Source organism: Sciurus vulgaris (assembly GCF_902686455.1).
Source record: "Sciurus vulgaris genome assembly, chromosome: 13".
In the NCBI taxonomy this organism is placed as follows: domain Eukaryota; kingdom Metazoa; phylum Chordata; class Mammalia; order Rodentia; family Sciuridae; genus Sciurus; species Sciurus vulgaris.
Genome location: NC_136474.1, coordinates 6,834,516 through 6,853,619, shown reverse-complemented (window position 1 = coordinate 6,853,619; position 19,104 = coordinate 6,834,516). Strand labels below are relative to the sequence as shown.

At 39.5% G+C, this 19,104-nt stretch overlaps 1 long non-coding RNA gene and 1 pseudogene across 2 annotated transcripts in view; one reads left to right on the top strand and one right to left on the bottom strand.

Annotated features, from left to right (window-relative positions):
• The window catches only part of LOC306643031, a 934,727-nt gene that overhangs the window by 333,284 nt on the left and 582,339 nt on the right, over positions 1 to 19,104 (top strand). The gene's annotated exons all lie outside the window — the stretch shown is intronic.
• LOC306642556 (phosphomannomutase 2-like) lies at positions 7,356 to 8,097 on the bottom strand (annotated as a pseudogene). Its single transcript has one exon. The product of its transcript is annotated as a phosphomannomutase 2-like (transcript).

Sequence of the window (19,104 nt, the reverse complement as noted above, 5' to 3'; positions counted from 1 at the left end):
TCCCATTGTGGAGACTGATAAATAGACGAGTTAGCGTGTAAGTCAACCCGAGGTCACAGACTAGTTGAGTGGAGATGAGGAGACAGCACAATGTTGGGAGTTGTCACCCCTGTCAGTGTGTGCCAGGCAAAAGGCAAGGGGGTAAGGACCTGATGGGCAGAAATTTTGAGAGGAAAACTAATGTGGAGACTCAATCCAGAGAGGGAATCTCCATCATAAAAATCAGGGATCCACCCATCAGATAAGTTCAACTAAGGAGGCCAGCCATAATTGTAAAAGTCGTGGCTGGGGGAAACCCCACTCCTCAACTGCCCCAAAGGCACTGGATGACCAATGGTCACATCTCAGGTCAGCAGAGGGGTGCTTAAGTCAACCTATGGGAAATGTACCAATCTGAAGCTGGTGGTGGATGTGCAGCAAGTGTCAAGGTGAATGGAGGGTGAGACCAGCATCAGAGGGTCTGGGCAACAGATGGGATTCCACTCACCTAAGTGGCAGTAGAAGAGCCCACCCAAATCATGGCACAAATGAAAGCACCCAGAAACCATTCCTGATGTGGAAACTTGCACAAGAGATTTTATTAAGCAGACAGAGTGTCTGCACACAAGGGTGAGAGACAGAGAGAATGGCTGGAGAACTATTCATAGGTAATAGATTTTTGTGGGTTAACAACTATCTAGGTTGTAAAATGGTGGATGAAAGAATAATGGTGGCAACAAAATTGTAGATCTTAAGCCAATACCATCTATAAACAACTGAATACAACCCAGCAGGAAAAGGGAGGAGGGAAACACAGGCCATATAATCCTCACAGGTGAGAGGGAAAACAGGAAGCTGAAGGACACAGCTGTTCTAATTTTCTTATATGAAGGTTCAACAAACATGTTCCACAAAGAACCAGACAGCAAAGAGCTAGGTTTTGCAGGCTCCATGGTCTCTTTTGCAATTGCTCAAATCTACTCATAGAACTGGAAAAGAATCTCAGTCAAGATGTAAACAAATCAGTGATGTACTGTAATAAATTTTAACTGGAGAAACAGAAGACAGGCAGAGGGTGGGGACACTGGTGGATTTACCTCTTGGGCAGTAGTTTTAGTAGAGTAACAGTAGTACTAACAAAAGAAGTAGAAAAGTAGTAGTAATTGTGATTTCCACATGCTTTTCAGAACAAAACCCCATTCTTGTAGGAAAGTAGAGGGAACAAGATATGAATGGGCAGTGAGGAATGCATGGCTCAGAACTGAGGCAGAGGCAAAAGTTAAATTGAGGCCTGGGAGACTGCAGCCTGTGATTTCATCCATGCCTATCTTGCCTCTAAAATATTCACCTCATTATGCAGGAAATTGGAAACTGGAAGTCTGTTCACCTGTCACCTACTCAGACATACTGAGATTTTGCAGAAGGAGACAAAGTCATGGAAGGCTAAGAGACTTTCTAAAAATCAATCATTGAAAGCAAAATAAAATCTATCTCTTGGTTCCTGTGCAGCACTACTATACATGCTTCCAGTAATAAGAGCAGCAAATTTGGCACCTGCACAGCACTTATGATGTCCTTTCACTATCTCATTTATTCTTCATAACAGCCCTATGATAGAGACAAAATTGACTTCTCTGATCTCATACTACATGTAAGAAATGAAGCCCAAAACAATAACTGATTTGCCAAAGATTATACAAACAAGAGGAGGTGGAGCTGAGATGCGAACCCTAGTTTCTTGTCTGAGCCCAGGTTCTGCATCACCAGACTGTACTGACTATGTATTCCTGTTTACTTCACTGCACTTCAGGGCTTGAGGGAGTTGCATTACATCCCTAAGGAGTATTCAGAAGTCTCTGCAGTTTTGAAATAGTGATACGCTGAACTTGGAGTGCACAGCATCCAACAGGAATTAAGCAGTGACTGTGCTGTCACCATAATAATCATCTAAGGTCTTAAAGCTCTTAATACACTGCCTGCCCCCAAGAACAGGTACATATACTTTCTACAGGAGTCCCATTTTAGGAACCATCTAGTCTTTTGGAATAAAATGTTTTCTAATAGTATTAGCAGGTGTCATGTTCCTCCACCCATTCCCATTCTCTAAGCTCTTTAATAACTGGAAATTGATGAACAGTTTTAAGTAATAATAATTCACAGATTCTGTGTCCCCTTACACAATTTTCTGAAGTTCTAACAGTTTGTAAAATCAACCCTGGACACCTGACCAGAAGGCTGCTGTAACAGTCAAGGCAGAGAATTTTCATGGCCACAAGGCTCCTTTGATCTACCTTTCTATAGTCCACTCAACTTTGACACTCCATTACTTCACTAATACCCAGTATCCTTCAATTTGCATATTTCAATAATGTTCTATAAATGGAATCAGCAGCAAGTTCTTTTAGTAGTGACAATGATATATTACTAAGAGAAGTGCTTTGAATTTAAATTTAGTTCTATTCACAAAATATTTCAACCTTGCCTAGCATTTATAGGATAGTTAGCTAATCTTAGATTTTTATTACTTCCCCTACTCCCTTCAAGATGTGGAACCTTTAACAATAGTAAAGACACAATTACAATAAGGTATGTTTATGCCCCCAGGAGCTATAAACAGTCAGGTTGGCCAACCACATTTGTTTGCTCATGGACTAAGAAAACATTCACTGTAAAATCTGAGGCAATCTAGGACGAACTAGACTGAGCTGGTGACCCTACACTCACACATGCAGCCTCTAGACATATGGTCTAAACAGTCTTTCTTTCCTCCTCATCTCCTTTTTGGTGGTATATGTATCCTTCATAACCAGCAGAAATTTCTAATAGAAATGATTCACAGTAAAGCAACAAAACCAGGAGACAATGGAGATAGATCCCAAGCATAAATCCTATTTCTTAAACATTTTCTTTAGGTAAAAATGTTAAAAGGGGTAAGGGTATGTAAGAAACAAGTTTCAGCTTGTTTATTCTCCACCTGAAACTGCTCTACTTTGAGACAAAAACATGCATTTTCATTTCTCTGATGTGAGATAATTTAATTTCAATACAAATCATAAACTAAAAATCAATATTATTTTACTTGAGACACAGCAAGAATCAAATAATTTTACACTGTAATATGTTTTAAAATATGGGAAGAACATTATTCATTTAATTATCAAATTAAAACTATCACATCTAATTATTAAAGTCCAAAGTGAAATCAAATGGATGTAGTTGTTTTCTGATGCATACATGTGCATCTATGCAGTCACACACACTTACAGGTAGATTACATAACTTTAGCATGCTAGCATGAGACATATGTGGATGACACAGAGGGCAAAACATTAGTTGTTTCACTTTTGAGGTTAATGTGTAAGGCAAGGAAAGGAAGCAAAGAGAAGGTAAGGTTCTCACTCCCTTTTCCATACCAAGGAACATACCAGGAATTTTCCATGAACTTGTGATCCTTCTGCCTCAGCCTCCTGAGGCACAGGGAATATAGATGTGTACCACTGTACCTGGATCAGGTAATATCTTTAAAAACCTGCATAAGCTACTACTCATCTCACAGAATTTCAGTACTAATTCATCAGTTCCTTTCTACATACTGTTATTAAGAATTTGGACTCTTGTTCACAAAAGGATTAAAGCAATAATTTTTACACATCCAAATGGCATGAGGGTAATCAAATATACAAAATGAAATTTTTCTTTCTTAGAGTTGCTTGAACTAACAACAGATTATTTCCACATTGTCCCTACCTTTGTTAGAAATACTCAAAAAAGTAATAATATAGAAGGCTCTCCCCCTGATCCCCAGGGATATGTTCCAAGACCCCCAATGGATATCTAAAACCATGAACACAAATACCACTCCCCAGTGATTTTTCCTAGGTAGCTTCACTGTTTCCACAGAGTACTGGAGTTAATCCATTCTTAATGTTTTATGCCCTGGTGCCTCCTTTGCATTACTATCCATATGCTTTTGGGCCACTATTAATTAAAACAAGCTTATTTGATAAAAAAAATATGTGATACTGCAACAATCTGATAACATGGAGGTAGTATATACAGTTTGGAGACAGTGGACAAAGGTATTGTCCTCAGAGGGATGGAAGATTTTATCCTGAGAGGCTGAGTCTTGTGCCCAAGGACACATGCCATTATGTGTCAGAGACAGGATTCAAACCCATGCAGTCTGATTTTCAAAATCACATTCTTAACTACCATTTTTATCATTGACTCTTTTGAATATTTACTAGTTATATATTCCTAAAGATGTTAAGAAGAATAGTAAGATAAGAAAATTGTACTAAATCAGGGACATTTTCCATGAACAATTCAGAAATACTATTTTTAAAAATTTAATCAATAGATACTACTCAAAAATTTCATGACTGCCACAATTATTTATTTCTTCACAAGGCCAAAAAATGACTAAATTGTACTAAGGGCATTTACAATTTATTGAAGTTCTTAAAGAGTGTAATAGATGAATAACTAGACAGTCCACTCACAATAAAGGATCAAAGATAAGCCAAAGGCAGGTTGCCATCACCTCCTTTCTCTTCAAATTTAATTAACATGAATATTGTTTCACATTCATTTATACAAATAAAATTTTTAAATTTAACTGAAATTTAACTCAGTAAGTTTAACCCATATTCAGTGCTTCAAACAAGATTATGATTTCCTCTTAATGGGGTGTGGGAGGGAGGCAAGAATGGAGGAAGAAGGGACTGTATAGAGGGAAAAGAGGGGTGGGAAGATTGGATGGGAGGGAAAAATAACAGAATGACTCAAACACGATTACCCTATGTAAATGTATGATTACACAAATGGTATGCCTCTACTTCATATACAACAGAGAATCAAGATGTATCCCATTTGTTTACAATATAAATAAATTAAAAAAGAAAAGCTATTGGAATAGAAAATAAAAAATAAAATATAATAAAATAAAAGGTAATAAAAGAATTGAGAGTGACTTAGTTATTCAATGTACTTGGCATGATAGATTTGAAGAGAGAATGCCAAATTCTACAAAGCACAGGCTAATAATATCTTAGGTCACTAAATTGGGCAATAATGACTTCTCAATGATTTCATAGATTGAAAGAGAGGTGTTCAAAAGACCATGAGCACAGCCTTCATAAAGGTGATTTTCTAAACACCAAAATAACTCAGCATAGGCCATTCTTGAAATTGGTTTATACATTGTTATAGATGCCAACTGTAAAATATACACATTGTGTATATCACCAGAGGACATAAATTATCTCTCAGATATAATAATTTGTATCTTCTAATAAGGGGTAAATCCAGACTGAAGAAAGAAAGATCCATGTTCTCAAAAGCTAAGAAAATTCTAAGGATAACCCCTTACTTATAACCTTCCATGGTAAAACAGTGCAATACCATCAGCAAGCAATAAAACCAAGCATTAAAACATAAAAATTCATTCTGGGTGAAGCATAAACTCGTGCTTCAATGGTTGTCTAATTTTAACATTCTAATCATTTCACAGCAGATTTTTTCCCCAGGGGGCTTTTCAATTTATAAATTTGCTGAGGGTGGAGCTGGATATTTTCTCAACCAGGTTGTGGAACTGAGTCTGTTATGTTCAGTTTTTACCTAAACACAATGAATGCTATGAAAACAGGCTCCCCATTCCCCTTCTCTCTTCTCATTTTTCTTCCTCATGGCTCCCAAACCCCACCTCTGCTTTGTTGACTTCTTATTCATTTCTTTTATAATGAATTCACTTTCTATTGACTCAAGACTGCTCAACAAAGCTGGAATTGGTTGAAAAGCCTGCTTCCTGGTGGCTGCATGCCACCAGGCTCACCTGATACCTTATCCCCAGTTGCACTCTTGTGCATCTTGAATATCTTGTCTCTGTTCTTCTATGAATGTAGTTTACTGGAGTTTGCATCTCTTCTCTCTAGAATCTCCTCCTAGAAGGGCTTGTCCACTAACATGGTTTCAAGTACTCCCTCCACAGTGATGAATCCCATGTCTGCTTATCCAGTCCCAGCTTTCCTGTGAGCTCTAGACCTGTGTGTATTTAAATGTCCAGTTAATCTTTCTGTGTAGGGTTTTCATATATGTCTCAAAGCCATTTGAATCCAAATTTCTTAACTTTAGAGAAATGTATACCAAAGAGCTCAAATTAGGCCCTAATTCCACTTTACACTCAACACATCTTTAAGACCTGTCCATTCTCATTTTGGCATAGCTTTTTTTTTTTTTTTTAATGTGCTACACTTTATTTTGAAAGATCATTACAGTACCATTTGCAAAATCCAGCAAGGGCAGATGACAAGATGTCTGGTCCTGAAGTTGCTGAGAACATGCCCACATGGGGCCAAGGGCAGGCCTGCAGCTGCTGCTGGCTCACTGCCCTGCCCCAGGCCAGGCAGTGGGGCTCACCTAGTGCTCAGCCCTGGGGTGGGGTGGGGATGCCAAAGGCTCAGATGCTGAACCCGTTCTGGGAAAGCTTGGTGCTCTGGAGGCATGGGGCTCCCTTCAGTCCCAGAAGGTGGAGGGGAGGGGAGGGCAACAGCGCTTCCACCCTCAAGTGAAGGCACAGGAAGAAGCAGACACTGCAGACATGGCTCATTCCTGTATGGATGCCTGAGGAACCAGGTCCCCTCAGGAGAGGGTACCCTTGGTCAAGTCTGATGCCAGCCCCAGTGAGCTGCTCTGGTCTGCAGCAGACCCCACCTCCAGGGCAAGGTCTCTCATCTGAGAGTGGCTAGGCTGTTCAGTGTAGTGAATGCCACCTGAGTGCTGAGCCAGCCCAAGTGCAGACCCCATGGGTCAGTTGGTCTTGGCCAGCAGTCTGGCAGGCCACCAGAGGTCTGGGTCACAAACAGGAAGCATCCCAGCATCGCCCTTGCTCAGCTCAGGAGGGCACATCAGGTAGGAGGCATTTCCAGCTGCTGTCCCAGGGGTGAGTGTGGACAGCTGTCCTTTCTAATCACCAAACATCCCCTTCTGGTATCTATACTGGGGCCTGAGCACTAACAGTTATGGTTTCTCAAGATCCTTAAAGAGGGTAAGCCTAGGCACAATTATCCTTTCTGAATTATTCCTGAATGACAAAGTTTCCATAAACCCATGTGTACAGTGACAATGTGCCAGTATGAGGTAGGTCATAGGCTGAGGATGGGGGACAAATTCTTTTCTTGATGAGTCTTATCCCCTCCCTTCTGGATGCTTCTGGCACTGGAAGAAGGGCACAACCTGCAGGGGGTGGAGGGTGACCTTGCTGCCTAGTGTGGCCAGTGTCCACTCCACAACTGGACAGTGCAGACAGCTAGCTGGGAGTGGGTATGTGAGAAGAGGCTGTGGTTTCAGCCCCAAGGGACCCCCCCTCCCATCCTCCCTCAGGAGAAGAGCTCTTCACAGATCCTGCATGTATCCTTGGGCACCATCACGGTGTATGCTACAATTCTCAGGTCAATGAAGATCTCATGGTCATTGCCACCTGGTATGGTTTTGTCTCCAAAGAAATAAATGGTCTTATAACATCATTTTCCACATGTCTCAGGCAATATCTCTTGTCCCATCCATCAGGAAAGACATCAAAGCTGATCTGACCTCATATAGAAAATGTGAGGCCTCTGCCTGCAAACTTCTTCTGCAGATCTGCTACAAAAGTTCATCTTATATATTTTCTTTTTTTGCCAGCTCATAGAATTCAATGCATTCTTCCTAGCTACAGCTTCTTCCAACAGGGGACACATTCAACATCCCATTTCAGAATTCAATGAAAGTTCCCCTTTTCTTGGGAAGTTTAATTTTTACAATGTAGCTCAGGCAGTATTTGATCAAGTCTTGGATCAGGGCCTCACCCAGGTGACCTTGAATATTCTGTTTACACAATAGTTTCCCATCTTTGTATGCAACCAAGCCATTTTCTGGAAACACAAAATCATATTTCTCAACCACATCATTTCCCAGTTGCTCCTATACTTTCTCAAAGTCCAACCCGCCTACCACTCCACTTTTAATTTTCTGCCTCAATTTTTGTAGAAAGTTATCCATTTCTTTGGTAATTTTCTGCCATGGGGACGTCAGGGTCCCATCCACATTGAAGAGGCACAGTTTTGGGTTGGATGCCACCATGTCCATGGTTTCCGAGTGCACTGGACATGACACGCAGGCACCAGGTTCGGCAACATTGATGCGACCCCTTGACATAGCTTTTTGATATGTCCACTCTGGTTTATTTCTTCTTCCCTATCTTAACCAAGGCTGCCAGTGCCAATGGACAGGACATATGCAGAAGATTTCCAAGTATTTCCAATTTGACTCTTGCATTTCATTATTCAAAGAGCAGCCACAGTTTCTTAAACCAAATCAGATCATAGCACTCCACCTGGAAGAATCCAAAACTGTTTCTCACAAAAAAGAGCTAGGTGATCATGGCCCTGCTCCTCTCACCTGGGACAACCTCCTAATAGCAATGCAGCCACTCTGGCTTCCTTTCAGGCCTTGGAACTCACCAGACTCCTGACAACCTTAGCGTCAAATGGTTTGCCCAATGTTTAGCCTCATCTCTTTGTGTCACTGGGTCCTCTTTCAAATTTTGGTATAAATATTTTATCCTTAGACAGGGCTCCTCTGACCATTTGATTACATTCATATGTGTGTTTTTCTCATGTTTCTCATTGTACCTTTATCATACTGAATTTAGTGAGAACAGGAACCTGTGGAATGTGACATAAAGGAGGCATCTGACAAATACCTGTTGAAGGAAGGAGTGCCTTTTCTTTACTCCAAAGAACTCAGGTCAGAAAATGGACCAATGAAATGACTCAGTGAAGTATAATGATGACCAGCAAAAAGCAAAAGAAAAGAAAAAGAGAGCTGACATCAGGTCATGGATGTTGTCAAAAGGACATGCACTAAATATTACTTCTGTATTAAATGTTCAGAATGGACAAATCATTGAGACAAAGCCTCATGGTTTCTGTAGATAGAGAAGAGTTATAAATGGGAATGACTACAAGTGGGAACAGGGTTTTCTTTCAGAGTAAAGGAAAATTTCTGATAGGCAGTGGTGTACGTGCACAACAGTTTGGATGTGCTAATAACCTACAGCTGGAACAGACCACTTCACAAGTCAATTTCATGGTGGGAAGATCACACCTCAATAAAGTTGTTATTTTAAAAAAGCACAAGCCCTTTGACAGATGAATGGATAAAGAAACTCTGGAATATATACACAATGGAATACTATTCAGCCATAAAGAAGAAAAATATATGACATTTGAGAATAAATGGATGGAATTGGACAATATCTTGCTAAGTAAAATAAGCCAAGCCCAAAACACCAAAGGCCGAATGTTTTCCCTGATAAGTGGAGAATGGTATATAATGGGGGTGGAGAATGAGAGAAGAATGGGGGAACTTTATAGAATATATAGAAGGAAAAGAGAGGGAGGGGGTATGAAAATGGTGGAATGAGGCAGACATCATTACCCTATGTACATGTATGATTACATGGATGGTATGAATCTACATTGTGTACAACCAAGAAACAAAATGATGTACCCCATTTGTGTACAATAAATCAAAATGCAGTCTGTAAAAAACTAGAAGCTAAATAAAAAAATAATTTAAAAAAGTACAAGATGAACTGCTCTGAGGCAACTATAGCCCACTCACAAGAACACAAGTCCTAAAGAGTGATTCCATTTTATTGATATTTTCATCTGCAGAGCCTACTACAGAGGTGAGACTTACACACTGAATAAAGGCTGGATACTAGGGACCATCTTTGAAGAAAACACTCAAACCATTAAAACTAGTTAGGCTTTGGTCACTCTGATTACAGGAAAGTATGAACCTTCATGAGACATGATTTCCCAGGTAAAAAATTTGGTAATTCACAAAGGACTCCTAGATTTGTGTTAGTATTTGATAATTATGAACACATATACATGATGAGTGGCCCATACTCTCTGGCACACAGGACATGAATGCATATTAGGTATTCTTCCTAAAACATTGCCAGTCTCATAGTCATTTAGTCGGGGTGCCTCTTCCTCATTTTTACTACCTATTTACTCCTCAAACAAAACTCAAGTTCTTCTCAATTTTGCCTATGAAATGTCTTCCAAATTTATTCCTATCTCCACTGTCCCTCCAGTATTTGAAGTAGTGTAATAATATTCTCCTATCCTCCTGTTCTTTCCTTTTTTTTTTTTTTTTTTTTTTTTTGTGGTGCTGGGGATTGAACCCAATGCCTTTTGCTTTCAAGGCAAGCACTCTAATAACTGAGCTATATCCCCAGTCCATCCTTCCACTTTCTATTGAGTTTTTTCTTCACATGAATATCTTGTCTGAAGCAGATTAAGGTGGAACTATTCATGGCCCATGCCTCCTTTTCAGACTTCATCTATCGCCATGTCTCTTCCTAAATATACTTTCCATATCCTAACCAGGCAGGTATATTAAGTCCTAAAATATACTTTGCTCTCTATCAAAATCCTGTCCCTTCTCCCATCTCAGCTCAGGTGGCACTTCTTCCTCAGAATCTGCCCAGTTCCTGGATGCAAAGAACCACTTAGAACCTCAGTTCCTGCTCACTTTATTTACTCTCCTGTTATTCACATGTATATCTCTTACAGTCCCTGATGCAGAGTATTGAAAATATTTACTGGCTCATATTTGTCAATCTAAAAATATCAGCACACAGTCTCAAATGCAAATTTGAGTAGCTCCACTGGATTTCAACCAACTGGGTGCATTTCAAATTTGATAAAAATCTGTTTAAAAATTTTGAATGGTACAGACATGTAAGCTCAAAACCTGAATTATTCAATTGAAGAACACATTTCAATTTATTTGCATTTCTGGGTCCTTCATATTCAACACTTAGCACAGTGTTTTTGGCATCTATCTATTTACTAAAATATATCTCAGTTTGGAAGCATACTTCTTCCAGAACATTTTGTGCCTTTTCTCCTATTTCAGATTTCTTTAATATATGCTATAGCCTGCCATAATAATTGTACATGAATGAACAATGAATGTATGTGAATGATCATGTGCAGAAAATCCTCAGCTCTGTCAGCTGTCACCCTCAGGATTCCAGCCTACCTTTGTAAAGATCACAACAGGAAACCTGCCAGCATCACTTAAAGTTTGTTGTAGGCCAAGCCTGGTTTTATTTCCTTTGCCAGTACATTAATAGTATATGTGAGAGAGGTTCATTATTTTGATAGATTGCTTTTATAAGTTTGGAAGGGACATAATCATAATCTGAATGCTGAAAATCCATCAATCACAATGTCTAGTTTCAGAAAATTCTTTCTCTTACCATGTTTTCATGTTTATCATTTTAAAAATTGCTATGTTCAACTACCCTTTTCATTGGAAGGGTAATAATATTTTGAAAGGTGCATAAGTGTTTTTCCTTAGTTTATGATCCAATCAGAAAAAAAGTGTCCATGAACATATAACAAGTCAGCCATCCAGACTGGGTTGTATTATTTTTTGGGGGGAGGGGGTCATCCTGCCTTTTGAATGGCACCAAGAGAAAAAAAAAACAGGTCTATTTGGTGAAATTAAAATTGGAACTCTCAATTAAATACTTTTAAATTCAGTAATAAAGCCAGTTGAAGTGTAAGTGGACTGTAGTCCTAGTAACTCAGGTCTGGGACCTGAAGCCAACCTCAGCAACTTAAAAAGACCCTCTCTCAAAATATAAAGGGCTGAGGATGGAACTCAGTGTTGGAGTGCCCTGGGCCAATCACCAGCACCTTCCCTAACCACATACAATGCAATTTATTCTTCATATTTCTAAATGTAAACTAGGAACCACTGGCCTTCAGTCGTTCTCAAAATATCACCCCTGAACCAAAAGCATTATTAGGCACTTGAATGAAATATTTATGTCAGACACTATCTAAGACCTAAGAACTCAGAAATCTTTAACACACCATCCAATTGACTGGATGCTAATTTTCAGAACTACTGGGTATAAATATTCCAACTCCCAGAGATCCAGATATTGTATAGAAAAATCGTGAACATGAACAATACTTATTGTTGGTAATACTAGATGAGAAAATTAGCATAGTTCCAGTCATTCCCCAAGGTTTTCCCAGGATGTCACCAAGACATATTTCACTCATGTGGCAGAATTCCACATAAGGAGGGAAAAGAGACCATTCATTATTTACAAATACTTGCTGAATTCCACAGAAATTCTGGGTCCTGCCCTAGAGTCACATAAGTCCATTCTGCTCTACTTATTTCCAGCATTCTGCTGTTCAAAGCTTGAGTCTTTCAGACAATGAGGCCTTTAATCTCCTCACCAAAGATTAGGATTCTTAGGCTAAAGCTTTTTTAAAGTACTAGATTTGCTCATTGCTGATTTTACATGCAATTACTAGTTTTTGCTTTCCTGCCTATGTTAAAATGTTTAAAAATCAATGTATTGCTGTGTATGACTAAAGCTTGATTTCATGTGAAAGGAATAAGAGCCAGGGAAAGAAAGAAACCCAATTGCTCCAAGGACATAGTCACTTCATGACACCCTAACTCCAGTAGTAAGCCAGAGAAGCAAGATAGAAATTAAAATCACTTTAGCTTACCATTCTTCCAATGAGACCCTAAATCTCATCATGTACATCAGGCTTCTGGCACAGAGATAGTACTTGGCATATATAATTTTGACAAGCAAAATGACCAACTCAAAAGCTAAGACTTGATTTTTTTAACACTTACTTTTTTTGACATCTCTTTATGAATTCTTTGGCATCTTTTCATTTAGAGAGTCACTGATAATTGCTGGTATCATTTGTACTCCAGTCAACAAGCTGCATGCTTAGAGACACCATGGGGAACAGGATGCAGTTGTAGTCTTGAGGGCCCACAGTCTACTGAAGTTTGCCAGATCAACAGGCAGAATGCTAAGTGCTACATTTATTTAATAATAATAAATATAATATTTAAATGTAATGGGAGCTAAAGAACTGCAACTAGCTTGAAATGAACTACACTGGGGATACAGGATGCAGGGTGGATGAGACAAGGCTAGAATCAGTCAGGGGGAGTTTTCATGGTGTCTACCCCTCCTTCATTCCTGTCCCTAGAATTTTTTCTCCCTAAACTCATATATCTCAACAATAGCAACATGGATGGGTGAGGAACAGTCTTTTGGTATGAAAGGAAAAAAAATACCAATATCCACATGACAGAAAGTGATAATACTGCAAAATTCTAGCATGTAAGTGAATAATAAGGCTCTCCTAATACAGAGGTTTCTGCAAAGTAAAGCAACTAAGTTTTTATTATTTTTTAACCTAATGCCCTGGATGCTTTTTCTTTCATTTTTAATCACAGAACAAGAACTTGATTATAATTTAGAAGTATGCAGGTGACTTTTGTATACCAGTAGAGGAAATGTGTTGCTATTTTTACTTTTGAATTTATTTAAAGTCAATCAGTACTTTGAGTAACTGGATCATGTTTTCTTCTTAAGTTTTATACTTTCCTAAAAATATTTTCAGTTTTCATAGTCAAATTAAAATATACAAAATACTTCAAGAACTACTTGTTGCACTTATGGACAGTTGACATAAGTACACCATTTCTGCCTCAAAAAAATCTCCTCTTAAAGGGTTTGCAGAATTGTGCATATGAACACCCTTTTAAAACTCAATATATTTACCAAATATGAGACAGAAGCCACCATCTTAAGTCTCTGCAGAATTGAGAGAATGGGTGTCTCTTAGAAGTTATATGTTTACAAGTTCATTTCCAAATACTCACCTGGAACAGAGAGAGTATTTGCCCTTTCAGTATGCAGGACTCAGTAAAGCTACAGGACTAAATCTGTTCCCAAAATGTAAGCTAGCCAGTAGTGGACTAGGGGTCAGAAGCAATCCATTTGGTGCCTTGAAAATAAAGGACAAAGATAGTTCTTGATAGAGGTTCACCTGACTCTAGTGTGATCAACAGAGCAGCACAGATGTTATGTTCCCTCCTGTGGACCAAGAAGCAAACCCCACCATCTTAGTAAACCTGCACAACTTATTTGTGCAAAATTTAAACAGCTTATTTCTGTTCTATACTAATACTTATCAACTTATAAAGGAAAAATGTATTGATATTCTGGTGGAAAACTCATTTGTAGCAATTTTTGTCCAAAAGATCTCTTCAACTTGCTCCCCCTCCTAAATTAAAGGAAGTTTAGTGTACTGACAAAATGGGATCTCAGGAAGGGGCTTTCTTTCTTTCTTTCTTTCTTTCTTTCTTTCTTTCTTTCTTTCTGGAATTGTTTTTCTACAGTGGACACTCTACTTAGGTTATAAACACACAAAGCAAACATACACATTTTAAAATTATGTCTTCACACCTTCCATTATTGACCATCCCTGTAATAGCTTAGAATCTGATGTTAAAATACCCTGTCACAGCTTCTTAAAAAGCTCTGAACTTGTTTTCAGATTACACTCTGGATGTGAGATTGGTGAGAATTCAATACCCTGGCAATGGTGAAGGTTATATGTGGTGATTTTTGTCAGGTTGGCTGAAGATTCAACACTCCTGAGTCTCTCAGGAAAGTGCCACACTGGGATTTGCTTTCATGCAGGCAGCAGGAGTCCTGGCCCACAAGCCAGAAAGAAGACAAGAAACAGGATTCTCTGCCTGTTAAATCTGCTGGGCTTTTATTCTCAGCAGAGGCAAACTCCCCAGCCCAGGATGGGTTTGCAGTTCTGGTGACTAGGAGTCCCTCTGTGCATTGTGGCGTCAATACAGTGTTTTCTGTAATAACCACAGTGAAAGTGCCAGCATTTTGGACTGCATCATTATGGTCACCAACATGTTATTTTTTCCCTAGAATTAGTCTAAGCAATTTCATTAATTATCAAGAGCATTTGGGCTTAAACCTGAAATGAAAGGTCTGCTCTGCTCAGTGGAACAGACACAAACATCTAAATCTCTTTGAACATGAAATGCTGAAAGGAAACAAGTTTATACAAAATCATTTGACTCTGGCATTTCCTACATAATCAATGACCTATGAGGTTACTAGGGTAAATACATGTTTTGAATAAGCTCCTCATTTGTTTCAGGCAAGGCAGTTTTGCAAGTATGCCAGGACCACTGGCCTAACTGTTGAGAATTAACTGTTCACCATGAGTTGTGCCAGGCTCAGAACCAAACTTACCAGCTAGGAAACCTTAGGCAAACTATCTAACCTCTCTGAGCCTCAATTTCAACATCTGTAAAATGGGGTGAATAAACCATACCTACATTACTGGGAAGTTTGCTGGGAAGATTAAATTGGATTATCCATCTAAACCCTGTAGAAGTGTCCAGCACAAGTCATAGCAACTACACTCACCCCTAGTGCTTTTTAAATGTGTTTGAATGAATAAATAAATCAGTAATTAAAAGTGGACTTTGCTGACTGTAATTCATCTATTTATGGATGAGAGTCTGCAATTGTATATTGAGAAGTACTTAATGCTCTGAAACAGATGGACAAAAACTGAATTATCTATCCTTTCAGGCTCAAATCCACTGGTTCACATGACCCAAGAAGTAGTATTTGCATGTAACTTCAGAGCCAGGTTTCAAACACAGTATGTTACATTAACATTTAATTACCAGGGTATTTAGGGTCCCCTGGTTCATCCATCAATGAAAGCTTCTCAATGTCTAAGAAAATAGTCCTCAGTCTGGCAGGGTGGTGCACATGCCTGTAATCTCAGTGACCTGGGAGACTGAGGCAGAAGGGTAACAAGATTGAGGCTAACCTCTGAAATTTAGCAGTGCCGTGAGCAATTTAGTGAGACCCTGTCTCAATACTACCACTATTACTACTACTACAACTAATAATAATAAAAATAACAATAATAATAACAATAATAATAATAATGAACAAGGGATGTAGCTCTCAGTGATAAAGTGCCCTGGGTTCAATTTTCAGTATCAAAATAAAAGACAGTTGTCAAAAGCACAAAAGAGCTAACTTTCTGTCAAACAAGATCAGAAATACTCATCTATTACTCTCTAATCCTTGAGTTAATAATTAAAGGGTTAGGATTCAGATTTCCATTATCTAAAATTGGTACCTACTACTGTCTGAAGCTGCACATTGCTGTCCAAGGGATAAATACCTCAGAATCCACTGTCTTCTTCAATATGTTTGAAATGCCTTCTACAATGTATGCAAATAAACATTGTGAAGTGACATCTCCCACTCCTCCCACACATCTCTGTTCTCCCTAGGGACCCTGTAGCCTTAAAAGAGTTATTTGATTACTTTTTAAAGGAAAGTTCCTATAAATCCTGCACTGAGTAGTTTCTGGAAGAGTGTGAGCTTTTATAACCTCTCCCCATGGGCTTGGGGAGCCAGGCAGGCAAGGCTGACTGAGGGAAAGTGCTAAAGAAAGGAGTCACAAGCAAAACCCATGCTTTCACTTTCTCTTCTTCTACCCATAATGCTTGTTTAAACAAGTGGACATAGGGGGCTCATGATCCTGCAGGCTGTTGGGGAAGAAAGCACCTGAGCATTTATTTGCAAAGGGAAGGACACTCCTACCAGGAACTCACTTTTCATCTCCAGTTAATTTTCTACTTAATACTTAGTCAACTAAAAAACCCACACATTGGCCAAACAAGGTGTGTTGGCCTTATCCAAATGTGCCCATCTGGGCCTTTGCACATGACCCTTTGCCAGGATCAAGTCCTGTGATGCCCTCTTCTCTACTCCTACCTCCCTTTGCCCATCTAAATGCCACCTCCTTAAAGGAGATATTCCTCATCTTCTTCAACCAGATGGACTTTCTCTCCTTGTTGTGTCTTTAGAACACTGCGTAAACCCTTTTTTTCCCTTAACTTTGAGCATGTTCCACCTCATCTTATGGTAATTTGCTTAACTTTCTGCTACCTCTTTCTGTCATCTTTTCTCCTATAGTACTCAGAACTCAATACTTGATGGACTGAATCCATGCACAAATCTGAGTGTGTCCCATACTGTCCTCTCACCCTTCACTGGCTTCTCCACTTCCAATGCCCATATTCAAACTTGAACTCATCATCATCTTTCTACATCCACTGTTTCTTAAACTTTATTTTTTGTCAACTGTATCATTTATCCCCTCCACGAACACTGAGGGTACAAGTATGTTTCAGGTGCTACAAACAAGGTTAAAACAAGGTGTGATCACTGTGCTCATGGCTTGGTCCACCACCCCATGTCTTGGTTGCCATGATGCATAATGCCATGGCTTCTGAATCTTCCTGGAATTTATGCTCCCCTCATTTCAATTCCTTCTGTACTCAACCCCTATCATTATAGAGAAGGTATCCTACACACCTACCTAACCCAGTCCACCTTCCTCAAGTTCCCCTTTCCCATCAGTTCTGTGCACTGCCACCAAATCATTACCTTAAAACAGCATATTCATTCAAAAGTCACAGTTTCAGGGAAAGAAAAAAATGACAGAATCCTTCGGCTCAGTTCTATATGCCCCCTTGATCTGGTTTTGGATACTCCATAACTACCCCTTGTGAGGATCACTTTACTTGTTTTATCCTAAGCTCATCTATCATACACAGAGAACCATAGAATTTCAAACTACCAGTCTTTCAACAACTCATCCTACAACTTCCCTGACCACCCACCCCATAGTTCCCTGGGCTGCACACCCTTTGAGTGACTGTATCCACTTCCATGATTTTAACTGTCCCTCACATGTTCATGACTCTAACTTCTCTTCAGCCCCAAACTCTCCTTTCCAGCTCCACCTGGATACTTACACCCAAATGTCCTACAGCATCCTCAAACTCAACACTGTCTTAACAAATAAGTCCCATGAACAAGGATATCAGTAAAGCCTACCTGAATGCTTGTCCCCTAACTCCAATACATAATTCTACCAATATCCTCAATATGGATCTGTACCAAATCAGCCCAGTGCAGGCTTTTACACTTTAAAGGACAGTGTCACCAATTCTAAGTACTGAGGCACCAAGCTCTGAGGGTTTTACTATTCCCTGTATGACTATAGCATCCAAGACAAAGGTGTAATGTGCCAAATTCTCAATAGAAAAACACAAGAAAAAATTTTTTAAAACAATGATTTCCTCGGAGTTAGACCCACCTAGAAAAAATAATACATTATTTAATGATGTATTCATGACAACAGTTTCCATGTTGCAATCATAATTAAGCAAAAGCAATGCTTAAAGACACAATATGGAACCCAGAACAGTCAATGAAAGCCCAAAATTGAGAACCCATAGGAACAATGCCCACAGACATTACCTTCTGGCCTCAGGTTACCAAGGTGCAGTGAGTCAGTATGGGCTACATCTGTCACTTCTCGGGTTCTTGCATCTGTACCTGTGCACTCAGGATATGGTAATTCTGACAAAAATGCTGGGACTTTGGAGCTACTTGGTTGGTCTCAGGAGCAAGACTGCAGTTCATATTTGAAGGGCCAAACCCCAAGTGGCATGGAACCCTGTGTATTACTAGGAATGGTCCATTCAATTAATTGCTTTATTTCTGATGGGATTCTCCCAGAGAAGCAGGATATAGACCATTATGTTTTAATGGTTTGAATGGATAACTCCTGTACTATTTCAGTTATTGGGAATGTTTGGGTCCTTTTGTTTCTTATGGAGTCTTCTGGGAATGTGCACTCTTGTTTCCAGGCAGTGCTCTGTTTCTTACCTCTCTGATTTCTCCCAGGTGAGGTTCACTAGGAGCAGTCCTGAAAGGGAGGAAATTCTCTAACACCTGCAGATGTATCTTCTTCTTCATGGGCCCTCCACAGAGCAAGCTGTGGCCCCATTCCAGCTGAGGACTCTAAGGATGACTCAGAGCTGAAGTCATGAGGGTCCAGTCTATGCTGTGGCACTGGTAACAGAGCCCCATTCTGGCCATGTGCTTGGGCCACAGGTACTGACCACATACTCACATGGGGTACTAGTTGAACTTTATTTCCTCTCTGAAGTACTTCATGAAGCATGGAAACCAGATCCCCTCTGAGGTACACAGTATCTTCAGGAGAGAGGTGGATGCTTCTGCAGATAGCAGAACAATGTGGCTCTCAGAAATTCAAAGTGAATCATCTATAGCATCATACATGTATAGAG